Here is a 15,733-nt window from a genome sequence, read left to right on the forward strand (position 1 = left end):
TAAACAAAAACTTTACAACAACAAACTTTTTGCATTTGGAAGTTTTAGTTCCGCCCAGTTCAGTTTCATACGTATTATTAATATCGTCTAAATAAAGTCTCCAAAATGTGCCAATTTTTTATTTGATTAGTCTTCAGAATAATTGATGGATTGATCAATCACTCACTCAGATAATCGTTAGTTGCAGCCATAATTAACATGTAGAATTAAAGCACACACATTTTTAGCCCCTTGTAGCAGATTTTTTTTTATGGCAGATTTTGTGTAATCCTTTAAATTTCTTATAAAAAATGTGACTTACCGTAATTTAAATTAAATATCCAACCCGAAATGGTGAAAAAATAAGACATTTTTAGCCTAACCTGTATGCTCTTATGATATTTCACCGGAAACCAAATTAAAACATTATTCTTCATTTTAGGGGTGGGTGATATGAACTTGGAATTCTATCGCAATATTTTGTCTATCATTGTCTAGAGTGAAAATGATAAAAATTACAATAATTTTTTTTTATTATTTCTTTTTTTTAGGTAACTTGGTGGCTGTGACTGAATGGCATAGCATTCATAGTGCCACAAACATAAACACTGCTCTTGAAAAACATTCCCATTTGAAATTGGCTTCTTCAAGTCGCCACTTAATTAAAGAGGTGAGATTTAATCTGCACACAGTAACTACATTCAATCAAATTTTCAAATTTACTGTTATTTCTTGATGCTCTCTTTGAACAAACATTGGAGAAAATTGTTAAAGCAACATTTCTGGTAAAACAGTCAACATTAATTGAAATGCACTGAGAAAACGATAAATCAAAACTCTTATAACAAGAAATTTTTCACGATAGACGATAAATGATACGATACATGGCCACCCCTACTTCATTCGCCTCTAGGAAAAACAACAACATAAAAATGGAGCAGAACTCTAACTTTATAGTTCCTCTGTAAACTTCGGTTCTACACCCATCATCATGACTCCCACATCACACGTTACACTGCAGGGTAACACGTGTGGGAGGAAGGAGTGAGAGTGAAAAAGGTAAAAGGAACAAGGGAACAGTCAGGGCGGGAGAGGAGCGAGGCACGCAGTGCTGCGGTGCCGCAGCGCTCTGGTGTCTAATGACAGAGTAAGGAGCTCAGGACCTGCAGGTCTGAGGCCGCCGCTCTGCTCTGTCATTTCTCCACACGGCCACACTGGCGTCATTACTTAGACGCTCGGTGCACCACGTGGATCAACGTGGGGAGGAGGAACGGAGAGGTCTCGCTGATGGCTGGAAAACAGGCGTTAAAGCAGGTGCCCTTTGTGTCAGTTTTAATAGCCGTCTCTAAATCAATGCCAAGTTCACGACAAACCTCCAAGCGCTCAGCATTTCTGCGTCTCTGCTTATATAACGCTTATTTTCACAGCAGCAGGTCACCAAAGCACCGGTATCGACTTTCTGACGGGCCAGTTGACCTGTCCAGCGAGGAACAGTCAATACGGCTCCTTGTGTAAACTGTTGGCTGAGCTGCTTCAGCTTTTAGTTGGTTTAACCTCAAAGTAACAACAGTTGGACTCAAATCGGAGTTTTTATTTAACACACTGAAAAGAAAAAACGATGCTTCTTTAGCCGAAACAAAAGCCCCCCAACAAATCAGTTACTTCATCAAGACTATTTGAAAGGAGATAAAAAGTGTTTATAGTCAACTGAAACAGCATATTTGAAAACCTCTTCACGTTTTTGTTACAACTAGGGATTAATCATATATTAATCATCATTAAATGTCATTAATATATAATTGAAAAAATTGTCAACTCATTTAGTAGTTGACAATTACTAAATGAGACTCAAATGAAAAGGCCATATGCTGAAAAAAAAACATATTCAGAGCAACAATTATGACAAAACTTTACAATACATATACTGTATATACATTTTGCATTTAAGATAAAAACACCTTTTGTCTGTCAATGTGTTTTACTCCAAACTCCACAAGTGTCTTTTATATTTACAAAGTTCAAATTCACAAAAGGAATGCTTTGGTTTTCCATTTTAGGCAATAAAATGTTTATTTTCTTACTTAAAAAGGAATTAATTAGTTTATTTCCATATTTTAATGAATTTCTAATATTGTAAAGAAAAAAGGCATAAGCAGTTTAATGAAAAACTTGCAGAATGTGCCAAATGTTTTCCAGATTAATCATTAGAATAATCAATTACTAAAATAACCGTCACTTGCAGCCTTAGTTACAACACTTCAAATGTTCTCATTTGGATTCTATGTGCGCAAAATAGTTTATGAATACGAAGTGGAAGGAAAATGATACATTTCAAAACCTTTTTACAAACAAAAATCTGACAAGTGTGGCATACATTTGTTTTCAGCCCCTTTTCCTTCCTCAGAAGGAAGGAGAACTGCAACCTATTGCTTTTATCTAATTTGTTGGCTAAGGAGAGTGAATACTTTAGCAAGGCACTCTAAGTAGTAAAAGAACATCAACGCAACGGGGGAAATACCTCATCAAAGCTCACGCATGCTGTCATTTTCCTTCCCAGGTCCGTTAGATCCTTTTGTTTTTTTATGCCGGAATGCAGGTATTTTGCTAAAACCATTACAGTACGGCTGCTGGATGTTATTTCATAGGAGTTACACCTGCAAGTGGTTGAGAAAGGATCTGAGTTGGCGTGTAGGTGTGAAGTGCTGCCGCCCCATTATGTTCAATGAGTTTCTTTTTGCTTTAATACTGTGTTGTAAAAATTTGTAAAAAAAAAATTCAGTTCCAATTCATTTCTTCGGAATTGTTACAAAAGGGGAATACATTTCAGATACCAAGAAAAATATTTCTGACTACTAATCACTATTTTAAAGGAAAATTACCTTTAAAACTCTAAGCTGGTGTAATAAACAGGGTTTCTGGGCTTTCCATCCAATGCAAAATCTCATACTCTTTGCTGCAAATGCAAGCAGAGTATAATAGAGGTAAAAATTAGATATTTCAAACACCTAATAGCATCTAGTATTAAATATATATGCATGTATTTGTGGACATTAAACCTGCAGGCGTTTTGCATTTCATGTAGCCAGCAGTGGCTAATCCTGCTGACACTAAATCTCACTGCTCTTCAGAACAATCGTGTTCCATGTGTTTGCTTCATATTCCATTAGTTTTTGGACTACATGTAAATACTCTGCACAAATCTCTCATTTCGTAGCACCTCGCATTGAAGACGAGACCGAATAAATAGTTTTGAATGGAAAAAGAGCCACTCAGTGAGGAGCCACCGACAGAACAGGACCACAGGTCCAAAAACTGAAATTCTCCATCTCTGTACTGATATTTTTTCTTCTTTCTTCAGCAAAGTACAGCAAAAATAAACACAGCATTTGCTCTAAGTATTGTTTATGATGTTTGAAGGCTGAATATTTGAGTCTAAATTGCGTGTGAATAATCTCAGTACGTTTGTGAGATTGCCGTCTAGCTCGTTACCGGCTGAGCGGCAGCTATGTTGGTTGAAGACGGGAAGGCAAGGGAAGGGTGTGGCCCCGCTGGGTATCTATTACTCAGAGGAGCTCTTTGATGTGGGGCCACTGTAATTGGGGGAGGGGGCCATGAAGTGTATGAAGAGGAAGGAATGGGTGGAGGAAGGGGGTGGAAGGCAAGTCAAGGCAGGTGAGCAGATTCTACCTCTCAGGAAAAGTTTTCACCGCTGGAATGGGGAGGGCTCTGAATCACACATTCCTACTTTCAGTTCATATTCATCTCACACAAAAAAAAGAAAAAAAGAAGAAATGAAATAAATCCAGAGTCTGGACTCGGCCATCTTTCTTCACCTGCAATGCCAGCGGGCAGCGGAGGTCATTTAGGGCCGTCTCATTAGCCGGCACAGCTGTACACATTTGAAATGCAAAGCACAAGGTGACAAGAGAAAAAAAAAGGAATTAAGCCAGCAACATCTGATATGATATCGCTTGCTAAACACATCACGGCAACATCAAAGAGCTGAGCAGCGCAAGCGCACCCGTACCCTGAGGGTTGTGTGTGGGACGGATCAGTTTGGAGTGTGTGCCAGCAACCGGAGCGATGATGGAGCTGAGAGACTCATCGTGTGACCTACACATCCTTCAGAGAGCCCACTCCCAGGTGTGGACAATCGAGGGTTAAACAGCTGGGAGAGGAGTCAAAAAGAACAGAAAACCATAGTAACGAGATGAGCTAGAGTCCTGACTTAGCCGTTTTTACAAAACATTAGCATTAGCTTTCTACTGCTGTGGACAAAAAAAAAAATCTAATTTGATAACATTTTATATGCTTTACACAATAATCAAAGTGTACAAAACCTCATTTCTTAGGTTTAGTCAATTTTGGTTCTGGATTCAGAGAAACTGAAAAAGCAAATCAGCAAATTGCTTGTTCGTGACCTCAGAGTTCAATTTTAGCTCAGAATACAGAAGCCAATGCTATGCTACTCAACAGTTGAAAACACACTTGAGACATGTACGAAAGCATGACGGCGGCTGATGAAGTGTTCAAATTAAAGTGTCATTCAAAACACTTCCAGTAGGGGGAACCAAAGACAGGATTTCTTTTTTTACACAGAGAAGAATAATGTAATCAATCTCTGGCAGAGACTGGCTGCAACTAATTTATGTTGTGCTCTAAAAATATGTTGATTTACAAAGATTTTAACTTTTTGACTGATTAAACCAAACTGACTGAATTATATGTTAGTTTTAAGATTCAATGCAAAAGGATTTATATTGCTTGAAGTTGACATTCTCTCACATTGCAAATCTTTGTTTTATGTAACAGAGAAACACTACGCAGTGTGGCATTTTTATGTTAGAAACATTATAAATTTTTCTATCAAAAAAGAAAAAAAAGCCTTTTAGACGGATTCTCCTTTGTCAATCAATCAATCAATCAATCAATCAAATTTTATTTGTATAGCACATTTCAGCAGCAAGGCATTTCAAAGTGCTTTACATCATATCAAACACAGAAACACAAAGCAACATAGAATCAACAATCAAAACACGAAATTAAGTCAGGTTCCATCAATAAATTTATAATTGATTACGTTTCAAATACAATCCTAAACAGGTGGGTTTTCAGTCGAGTTTGCATCCATAGAAGGTTTACCTGTTACACTCCTACTGTGTTATATGGAACAAAATACCTATTGCTATTTTTATTCCCACTCACGCTCACAATCACACAGTTTAAAACGATGTAGACAGCATTTTAATAGGCACAAGGCGCCGTACACCTCTTTCACGGAAGTTTGAGCAGGGACTCCGCCGTCCCTCAATACAACCACCATTTTGTGCAATCACAACAACTTTGCCATCATTCATGATCATCCTAATATGAAAAACAGCTAAAGCTTTCCACTGATTCTCATTTGGTTTTTGGTCAGGACTTTGATTGAGCCATTCATTAAAATGTTTTGATCTAATCCACTCAGTTGTACTTTTATGGTTGTTTTCTTGCTGGAGTCTCATGTCTTTTGCCGCCTCTAATGGGTTTTCTTCCACCTATTAACTCTGATCGTCTTCCCTGTCCATGCTGAGAAAAATTGTCCCACAGCATGATGCAGCCACCATTATGTTTCACTGTGTGTTCAGAGTGATGCGTCCTTTGGCCAATAATGACTTAGACCATTATGTTAGAAAGGTGTCGATATTCGGTACTCCGATCCACAACTGGATCGGAGTTCCAGTTGTCTGCCTACATTCTGGGGGATGTAGGCAGAGGAAAGGCTTTAGTCGCTCAAGCTCTCACAGCAAGCTAAGCTAGGGTTGGTGCATCAACTAACTCATTCGCTCTTTGGTTACCTAGCAAAAACCTGGTGAGTAAGTTGCTTAGCAGCAGTTTTATGTTTCACTCATAACTAGTTAGAAATAAAAGACAATGGCGTGGAGTGAAAACTGGACAAAACTGGAGAGGTTACCATGCTACCTCTTTTCAATATTTCAGATATTTTAAAAAACCCCAAAAACTAATCAATAACTATTAAAATCCACCGCTATAAACCCTTATATCGTGAAACATTTTTTTGGCCACACTAAGCACCCTAGCCCTACTTGGAAGCAATAAAAAATAATTACGAAAACTTCAGACTGTAAGGGAAGCTGAGAAAGAGTAAAGAGGAAGAGCAGGCTCATTGTTTTCTGATCTAGTAGGGAAACACACACACTCTCAACTCTCCCACTGACATTTTCCTCACACCTCACGCAAGGGGTATTTTTGAAACCCCAGCTGTAAAATTTGCCACATGAGAAGCCACCCGAAGCCAGAGAGGAGCCACTATCTCTTCATTGTCGACGCTGAACTCAATCAGAAGCTCCGCTCAGGAGTAATCCTCCTCTGAGTTGAAAAGGACACCCCCTTCTTTGTAGTCCCCGTAGCGTTGATACATTCCTGTAATGCAGCACGGATGAGAGCTCAGACCAGAGGAGGCAGCGAACGGAGCGCTGCCTGATTTCTTCGTAGCCAGCTCTGACAAACGGGCGTCGACACGGAGACTCGGGGGGGGGGCAATTAGAGGGCCTCTCCCGGCTTTTTAAGAGGCAGATAATGTTCTTGTTTTCATAAAGCATCCTGTTATTTAATCAGGCCTGTAAGTGAGAGCTTGACACCCCCCTCCCATGGTGCTGAGCAGCATCCCTTCCTCCCTCTCTCTCTCTCCAATCATTCCTGTCCTGAGCCCTCCATCTCATTCAACAGCTCTTGTAAGCCTCCAGGAATTCACTCTTGGAACAGGCCGTGTACAGAGCCGTGTCTCTCTGCAGAGCAAACTGAGAGAGACACGTACACAAACACCAGCAGCATGCTGACAACCCCACCACACACACACAAATACAGGACCTCTGTGAATGAGGTTGACCTAGATACAAACAAATTCACAAAAAAATGAACCAATTTGTTGGATTTATTATTGTATTACTCTATTCATTACATGGACAAGTGTTCAGAGGTTTTCTTCAATCAGCGGAGGATATGGAGCTGTGTAGATTTCTCTCTGGCAAGTTTGATTTGAAAAAATAATCAAGAATCTTAAATAAAATATATCAACTTATTTATTTTTTTTATAGCTTTTCTACCTAAACTTTATTTTTATGGGGTTTTTTTAAGTTTATGAGATATATATATATATATATATATATATATATATATATATATATATATATTCAACAAACTTTCAGACCCTTACTGACTAAAGTGTTGAGCATCTAGATGGACGAAGACAAATTAAATAATAATAAAAAAAGTAAAACCCAGTGTAAGACATGCAAATAAAGCAGAGGTTATTACAATTATCATAAATCTGGTGCAAAGTTCAGGTAGCGGTTACATTTGTCCAGTATTTATAATGAGCATTGATTATTTTAATGGTGGCATTTGCAATGTCTGTTATTGATCTTTACAACTGTTGACTAGGTGATGTGTTTATAATGTTCTTTTATGTTTTTACGACATAAAGCACTTTTAATTGCAGCTGTGTTGGTGAAATGTGCTATATAAATAAACTTGATTGATTGATTGACTTCATGAAAAAGCTGCAGGCTCGTCGTCGTCATGCTCCTGCTCTGGTTCCAACATGTGAGGATGCTGAATAGTTGGTGACATCTTTAATAAACTTGGGAATAAAAAGTTTCTCTGCCGGTAGATAACCGTATTGTTGGTATCAAACTAAAAAATAAAAAATGGTCGAACGGGTTGGAGTGGTACGTTCTGCGACCTGGAAGGTGTCGGGGCACAAAATGTCTCATTCACATTTAAAAAGACTGCACCAAAAACACGGAACAGGGATCAACGATGAGTCTGTGGAGCTACAATACCAAGGAAGTCAGACCAAAGAACTACAGTTCTATTTTATATAGACAAAAAGTGAACGATTTACATGTGAATAAGAAGAATTTAAAAGCATAATACGTCCATTTTAAACTGAATATTACCAAACCTATTTGGACCAGGGCTGCTTTACCTTTATTTATCTATTTGTACTCATGTTTTCCCTAACTAGATTTTTACCACATCCAACCCGATTTTAAAAAAAACCCCCACAAAGGTTACTCTTCATCAGTTACTCCCACAACTCAAGTGGGCCGAAGGACGCTAGAGGGTCTTCTCATGCTAGAAACAATGAAGACCAGGCTAAAAGGTAATTTAGAAAAAGCTGCTAAAGCAGATGACAGTCAGTGAGCCTCAAACTAAATCCTGAGTCATTACACAGATTACTGCAAACACAATTTGCTACTGAGCTATGCTTTTGATGTCCTCGGCAGTAATTGCTCGCCAGCCAGTGGAAGTGGTGATCAGCAGACACACCTCAAGAATTAGGCAGCAGAGCAAACGGTTCAGTTTTTACACAACTTCAGATTTGTGCAACACTGTCAAATCTGGACGATTGCAAACGGGCGACAAACACTTGTCTAAACCTGCTGACCTTTTTATTGTAACTGTGAAGTCAAAACGATACAAATCCAGGTTCAATGACCAAGTCAGGAGAAACTTCTAATACATCAATTCCTGATTTAAAGTTGTGAAACTCCTGGAATTATGTGAATTAGAGGTGAAATGATTACCACTTTCAAAGTTTACCTATAAGAGAATTTGTTCCAATTTAAAACAGGCATTTCTTGATCCATTCTCTGTTACTGTACTGCTCCTGCTCAAATCTAAGCCTCCAAACTCAAAAATCCCCTTCTTTCTTACAAATACCATAAAATACCACAAACCTTGTGTTTTAAGTTAACCTTTTAACATTTGTTAAAAGCTTAGATTTTTGGGCTGCCTGCAATGTTACTAAGAATTTACTGAAGTTCTTTTTTTGCCTGATGCAGTTTGATGAGCGTCTACTTTCTTAAAGGCCTCAAAACAGCAGACAGACTAATACAGAACTTCCTGCAAATCGTCACAATAAGAAGCTTAAGGATTAATTTAGTGACCCTAAACCAGTCAAATGCCTGCAATGGGTAAGGCGAGTTCTGAGAAGTCGGCTCGATGGTGAGAACAAGATCTGAGCAACCTAGGAGCCACTGTCCTAGATCAAACATCTAAGCTTTAAGAATACATCAGAAAGATAGCCTGAAGGGATGAAGTGCTCTGTGAATGTCTTACACAAAGAGAACTTGCAGACAAGGAGCTTTAATGAGAATCTTATGGTGATATCACAAGAATCAGTAAATAAATGGTCTTGTCTTCTCAATTGTAGCCAACTGCTACACAAGGGCAAAACACAATGGTATACTATGTCTTCTGAAACCCAGGAGCAAGTCCACCACTGAGTGGCATAATCTGACTTTACAAATGTTATAGCCTACTACAGCTATTCTCATGTTGTTTTTAATGGCTAATAAACATATATGCCATGCAAATCCAAGTCTAAATAGCGTTATTGTTTTCCAGTAAGTTTCACGCGGCAGAGCCTCACTGTCTGCCCTGTGAATGTGTTTTGTCAAACTCTTGTTAGAGTGGATGGGTGGGTGGAGGGTTCACTTGGCACAAGCCCACCTGAGTCAGTAAAACAGGGTCAGAACAAGAACTGGCCGTGTCCGCCAGCAGGGATGCACTCCCAGGTCCAGCCAGTTTGACCTGAACTCTAGGATTTGCTCTACTTCTTCCCTGTGGAAGAAGTTGCTGTTAAACCCAACCTGTCTACTTTCCATTTGACTTTCTTCAGAAGTGTAGCATTGTCTTAGCCTAAGGGAAGCCAAAAAGAAAGGCAGAAGTTAAAGGGACAGAGATGAAGAGGGAAAGAAAGAAAAGAGTAAAGAGACAGGGAGTCTGGGAAGGGTGAAAGGATATAAGGAAATGTCTTTTTTTATGGGAATGTCTCACTTAATCTCATAAAGGCAGCGTTAAAATCTCCTTCTGTTTGCAGAGCGGTTCAAAAGAGGCTCCACATGCCTCCGCTTGCTGTTATATGAAAACAACATTCTAATGCAGATCCTAAAGAGAGGCCAGCGGCTCTGAATGTACAATGGGAAGGGTGCTGTGCCAGATGTACTGCTGGAAGACGGCAGTGTGGGAAGAGATTTAAGAGGGAATGCAAGCAGCAGGTAAGACTCAGACAAAAAACAAAAAAGACGCGACAGAGTGGAATCAAAGCAACGCTTTTTCCTGTCAATAGGGCTGTGCCTGGCGTGGCAGAGTTGACCTGCAGCCGGTCTGACAGACTGGACGGTAAGGGTCACCCACCGGCCTTGCCTGCCACTCCTCTGAATCAACCCATTCAACTCTTCTGTTCCCGTCTCCCTCTTCATGTTTCACCATGAGACTTCCCACTGCCTTTGTCATTAATAGAGGAATGTCCTGGCTGGAATGACAACCTGTGGTTCACTGCGGCTCCTCAGCAGAGATTTAAGGGAAGCACCTTTATATTTAAGGTCTTTGAAAAGAAAACCTGGCTTTTCTATTTCCCACAAAACCATCTGCACCAGGCAGACAAATCATCCATCTACAGTGCCTCGCAAAACTTCGCATACCTACTGGACTTTTTCACATTTTGTCACGTTACAGGCATGAAACTAATTTTGCCAAAGATTGGATTTAGATCTGGACTTTGACTGGGCCATTCTCACACATGAATATGCTCTGAGTAAACCACTTTATTGTAACTCTGGCGTTTACATTTACAGTCTTTGACCTGCTGGATACTGGACCTATGGTCCCGTCTCAAGGTTTTGTTCTTGAATTAAGCGCCATTGTTCCATCAACTCTGAGCAGCGATGGTCGCAGTGGATTTTACTTAGTGGTATCAGATCATATGACACCAATACTTTGTGTTGGTCCATCACATAAAAATCCCAATAAAAAACATTGAGGTTTACAGAAGAAGTGCAAAAAAAGCTCAAGAAGTAGGAATACTTTTGCAAGGCGTTGTAAGCATACATAAAATAGATAACCATATATCAACAAGCCTTTGTCATCATGCAATTCTTACATCCGCTCAAGCATTAGGAACCACAGGTCTAATAAACTGCGGTGTCATCCCTCTGTTGCCATGTTTTTGAGCACACGGGTGCTTCTACACACCTCCGGGCCTCCTCGCCCCACAGCCGAGGCAAGACCGGGCCCATCTGCGAAGCTATTTTGACGAGCCATCCCTTCAAAATCTCCAGGGTTCAAGCTGTTGGAAGATCAAAGCACTAATACAGCAGTAATAATAAGTTACTGCCCTATGAACGCCTCTTTCATCAGGGAGAGGCTGTGATATAGTACATTTGTAACTGCAGGGCCATTAGGCATCTATCATATGATCCTATTTGCCATCCCTATGTGGAAAAATACCTTCAGCTCTGCAGGCTGACGGGGAAAGGCATGAACTAATATAATGATCTGAAAACATCTCAAACTCTCTAAATATTTTGATACACCACCTAAACCACAAGAGAGCCACCCTTTCCCTACTTGCATCACACTGAAGGTGCCTGAGTGCCACGGACGCATCACAACCAAAAGTATTTTGGCTGCGAATGATATCTCCCGTCTTTTTTCTTGAGGACAACCGCCTATTTTTAGAGCAGCATTTTTTCTCTCTCTCATATCTCATGTGCCAAACGACAGCGTGATGAAACCCTGACCCTTGCACACTCCCTTTGAAGTGACAAGCGAGGGATGTGCCGAGCTAATATGAAAGCCTTGAGAGGCATTCGTTCTGGAATACCAGAAGCAGCCCTGCAGGGTAGGTGGCGTGTTTAACCCTCAGGCGGCAGATAAACAGCCCCGTGTGCACAGACGCGCGCCGGGGAAAAAGCGAAGTGTGCTCACTTGTAAACACGACGCACGATCACAAAGGCACTTCGGTGTGTGAGAGAAGAGAAGTCATTAGCTGACTCTCAACTACTGAGAAATGTCATCTTTGGGTGAAAATTTGCCAATTTAAAGAACCATTCATGTGAGAGCCCACCGCAAACCATTTCCAGCTGTTTACCCTGGGGTTTACTAAGCACGGAGAGGCTGACTCATTAAAGTAAGGGTTGGACAGTTTACGCAATCATCAGATAAAGTAAAAACACTGAGATTTACAAGGGGGCTATTTAAACACAACAGGATGTAAGGAACTATGGAACAGCCTGCTGATTTACTCCATTGAACTCCCTGCGAACATGTGGAGCTGCCCTTCATGGAGGCTATTAGCAGGTTTCCGTTTTAAAACAGCCTCTACTGGTGGGCTGCTCCTTCCACCGATGGCTCGGACAAAAACGCAAAAATGAAACATGCTTCATCAGATCAATCTGACAGCAGGAATTGGGATTTGTTGTAATAGCACGAACATGAATTTACCATGCTAAACATACTTATCAATTAGGGCTATAGACTATTTTCCAATTTTTTTTTTATTACTTGACTATGAACTCATTTTCAAAACTTAGTTTGGTCGGCTAAAAACTTTGTTCATTACACCCAATTTTTGAAAGGATTGTTAGCAACACATTACTAGGTTCTGGTAAAAATAAAACAGAGAGAGAAATAAAATTCTAATGTATAACTAGTCAAATTCATAAATTTACATTTAATGTGACTTTTTTAAAAATTATATTACGGTCCCTACTTCTGAGCGCAACTATTTTAAGTAGTGGTAAAATATTTATCAGTAAAGCAGGATATTTGCATTCTTTGTATGTAAACAGACACATTTATATCATGTAAATTGTTAAGAAAGCCAGTAGAAGATGCTGGAATGTAAAACTCCTTTTAACTGGTGTGTATTGTATAACAATCACTCTGACAAAGCTATTTGATTGGCCACAGAAAGCACTATGAAGCCCTAAAACACAAGGTGCTAGTGAAAACTTTTGTTGCATTTTTTCTTCTTTGGATTAGACATAATAAGCTCAACATGGAAGTCACAGAGGCTTAAATTATTCTTTAGACAAAAACATATTTAAAATAGAACTCAAGTTACATCCTTATAACCTATAACTGAACCTGTTGGCGGGTTTCAATATTACAATAACACAGAAAATGAAGTTGGAAAGAGGAATATGTTGAATTAAGCTCAGAATGGTTTTTTTAAATGAAGGAATTGTAAATTTTAACAATTTTTCTTAAAAATATGCTTTAAAATGATGATACATCTACTGCTACGTATTAAACAATGTTTCAGACAAACACCACTTTTTCTCAAAATATGGAAGGAAAATACAAAAACAAATTTTAAAAGCCAAAACATAAAGAAAACTAATAGATATTTGCTGTAGTGTTTGAGTGTGGCTTCTTGAAGTGTTAAACACTTTTCTTACCTCCTGTGGCAGCTAGCTGTGCTATATTGTGTGTGTAAGCCAAACAGATTAATTTAACATGTGTTTTATGTCAAAGCACATTTGCTAGCATCTATAAGCAATGAGTGTAAAGTTTCTGCCATCACATGTTAGGGGGAGATATCTTACAATCCACACACAAGCAGGTGACAGTCCAACTGTTTCTATTTTGAAGAGCTGCTTCCCACTAGGCAACAGTGTAGGCATCTCACTGTTTTGGTACAAAAAGTTTGTGGTGGCCCTGATGAAAATGTCCAGTTGGACTGCAGAACCAGAGAAGCCTGTGCAGAGGCTGTGCACAGCCTGTGTGCCGTTTCAGGAAGGGGAGAGGAAGAAGGAAAAAGCAGAAGAGTGAGAAAGTGCGAGCAACAAGCTGTTAATCGGGGGAAGAGAGCCAGCATATCTGAACACATCACCTCCAAAAGCAAACAGCAAATCGTCAAACTCTTATGCATGCGCTGGGAAAAGCTTCTGCTGTTCCTTCAGCTCCGAGTCAATGTTTAGCTTAGCAACGCGGCCATCCTGCACGAAACCGACAAGCCATGACAGGATGGGAGGAGGGAGCACAGCGGAGACCCTCTGCAAATCACTCACACCTTGTTGGCAGCCGTGATGACAATGGTGAACAGAAGTGAATGTCAACAATGCAGCAGATCAAGGTGGTGTGCTAGGATCTGACCTGCAGAACTGACTAACCCCAGAAATGCTTTAATGCTCCCAGTATCCAGACAAGGGCGCTGATTGATTATTGCTCTTGTTGTATGCTGGTTTAGGTCATTAGAATTAATGTTGAATTGACAACATATTACGATATTCAGTGATGAATAGATTATACCTTGATTTGCATCAATCTGGGTTTGTGTCCGTGTTCTTATCTCTGTTTGTTAGTGAAGAAAATTTTGGTTATAAGGTGAGGACAACACTCCGAATGTCTTTTACTAGCCTTTTGTTTTACAAATACTCAGCTGTATTTTCGTACATAGTAACAACTTTGTTGAAATAAAATTCTGCACTAGTCAAAACTGGTGCTTGACCACCGTGTTTAAAATCCACACAATCTCCAACGTCAGACTTTGAGAATGTTGCTCTTAGATCAGCGGCAGCGCCGACTGTTTTCTGGGGTGCTTTAGTCACTCCAGGGGAGCAAAACTGTGACATTTCTAAGGGTCTGTTAGATCTTGGCAGAAGTTTTATTCTTCTCACACTCTCTACAGTCTTAACCGCTGCAGTACCAAACTTTTATCCTCAGAAAGTATGTAGCATCGTATGGCTCATCAGCACTGATGAAGATGAACGTCACCTAGCCAACTGGCAATAAATGTGCAGTTACCCCTGATAGATGCGAAAAAGATAGCTAGACAGCAAGGCCACCTTAACAGCTAGTTAACGGTAGCATCAACCACTTTGAATCACAAAACGTAGATATCTATGAGAGGCTCAAACTTTTGTTTGTCTGAGAAAGGATTTTAAAAAGCATGGAATATATGAGATTAAATAGTCCTGGCATGACAACATGGTTAATGACTAAGATCTGTGATTAACATAATTAATGCTAACTTACATTTTAATAATGAATTTAAGACATTTAAAGAAATTAATTTTAGATACATAAATGTAAGAATTTGTAAGGGTGCAGACACCCTGAAAATGTAGACCTTTATTTGAGTCTTAGGTTTCCTGTATAAAACAGACATTTGTGTATTTTGCTTAGCCTTTTTGTTATCCAAGTCTTGCTCTCTCTCACCATCTTAAAGCCAAAATGAAGTGCAGAGATGTCTCAACACATGAAAAAAAATAGCAGTTTTTCTTGAAGTAGCTTCTTACATCTCTATTTCTTCTGATTTAATTTCCAAACACTTGATTGATAGAGCACATAGCTAACTTTTAAGTCCTCAACATTCAGTTACAACTTCGACTCCAAAGAGTGTTGATGTCCGCAAAAACCGGGTGCATTTACTGGTCGGGAAAAGTTTTCTTGACGCACCCCTCAACAGAGCTGTGGCTGAACATCAATCACGATAATAAGTCTCTTCCCATGGAGTTGACTTGTGTTGCTCCACAGGTCAAAAATGCCTTAACGAACATCTCCTCTCACCATCCTGAGGACAGTTCCATGCTTTTGTGTCCCATCTGCTCACCTGAACAAACACCATTCACTATGTGTGGGGGCTTTTTGCCTCTCTGAGGCCACTGAAATAACTCTCCCAAAAACTAGGTGGCTGCGAAATGCAAAGGATACCACTTGTTTTTGAAGTGATGACAAAAACAGGAATGCACTTCTCATTAAGTGGGAAAACCTGCAGTCCTCCTCTCTTTGTTGGGTCGCTCGCTAAGCAAAGTTCCCAGTGAATGGTCTCCCCCAGCAATAAAGGCTTATTCTGGTGTTTCTAATCCACCCTCCCCTCTCTGGTTCCAGAGGACCACTGTTAAAAAGTACACGGCTGTACATTACAGTTGCTGCCACACCCAGAGATTCCACCTTG

At 39.8% G+C, this 15,733-nt stretch overlaps 1 protein-coding gene across 1 annotated transcript in view; it reads right to left on the minus strand.

Annotated features, from left to right (window-relative positions):
- The window catches only part of rnf43 (ring finger protein 43), a 98,739-nt gene that overhangs the window by 10,522 nt on the left and 72,484 nt on the right, over nucleotides 1-15,733 (minus strand). The gene's annotated exons all lie outside the window — the stretch shown is intronic.

This window comes from Xiphophorus maculatus, chromosome 11 (genome assembly GCF_002775205.1).
Source record: "Xiphophorus maculatus strain JP 163 A chromosome 11, X_maculatus-5.0-male, whole genome shotgun sequence".
NCBI lineage: Eukaryota > Metazoa > Chordata > Actinopteri > Cyprinodontiformes > Poeciliidae > Xiphophorus > Xiphophorus maculatus.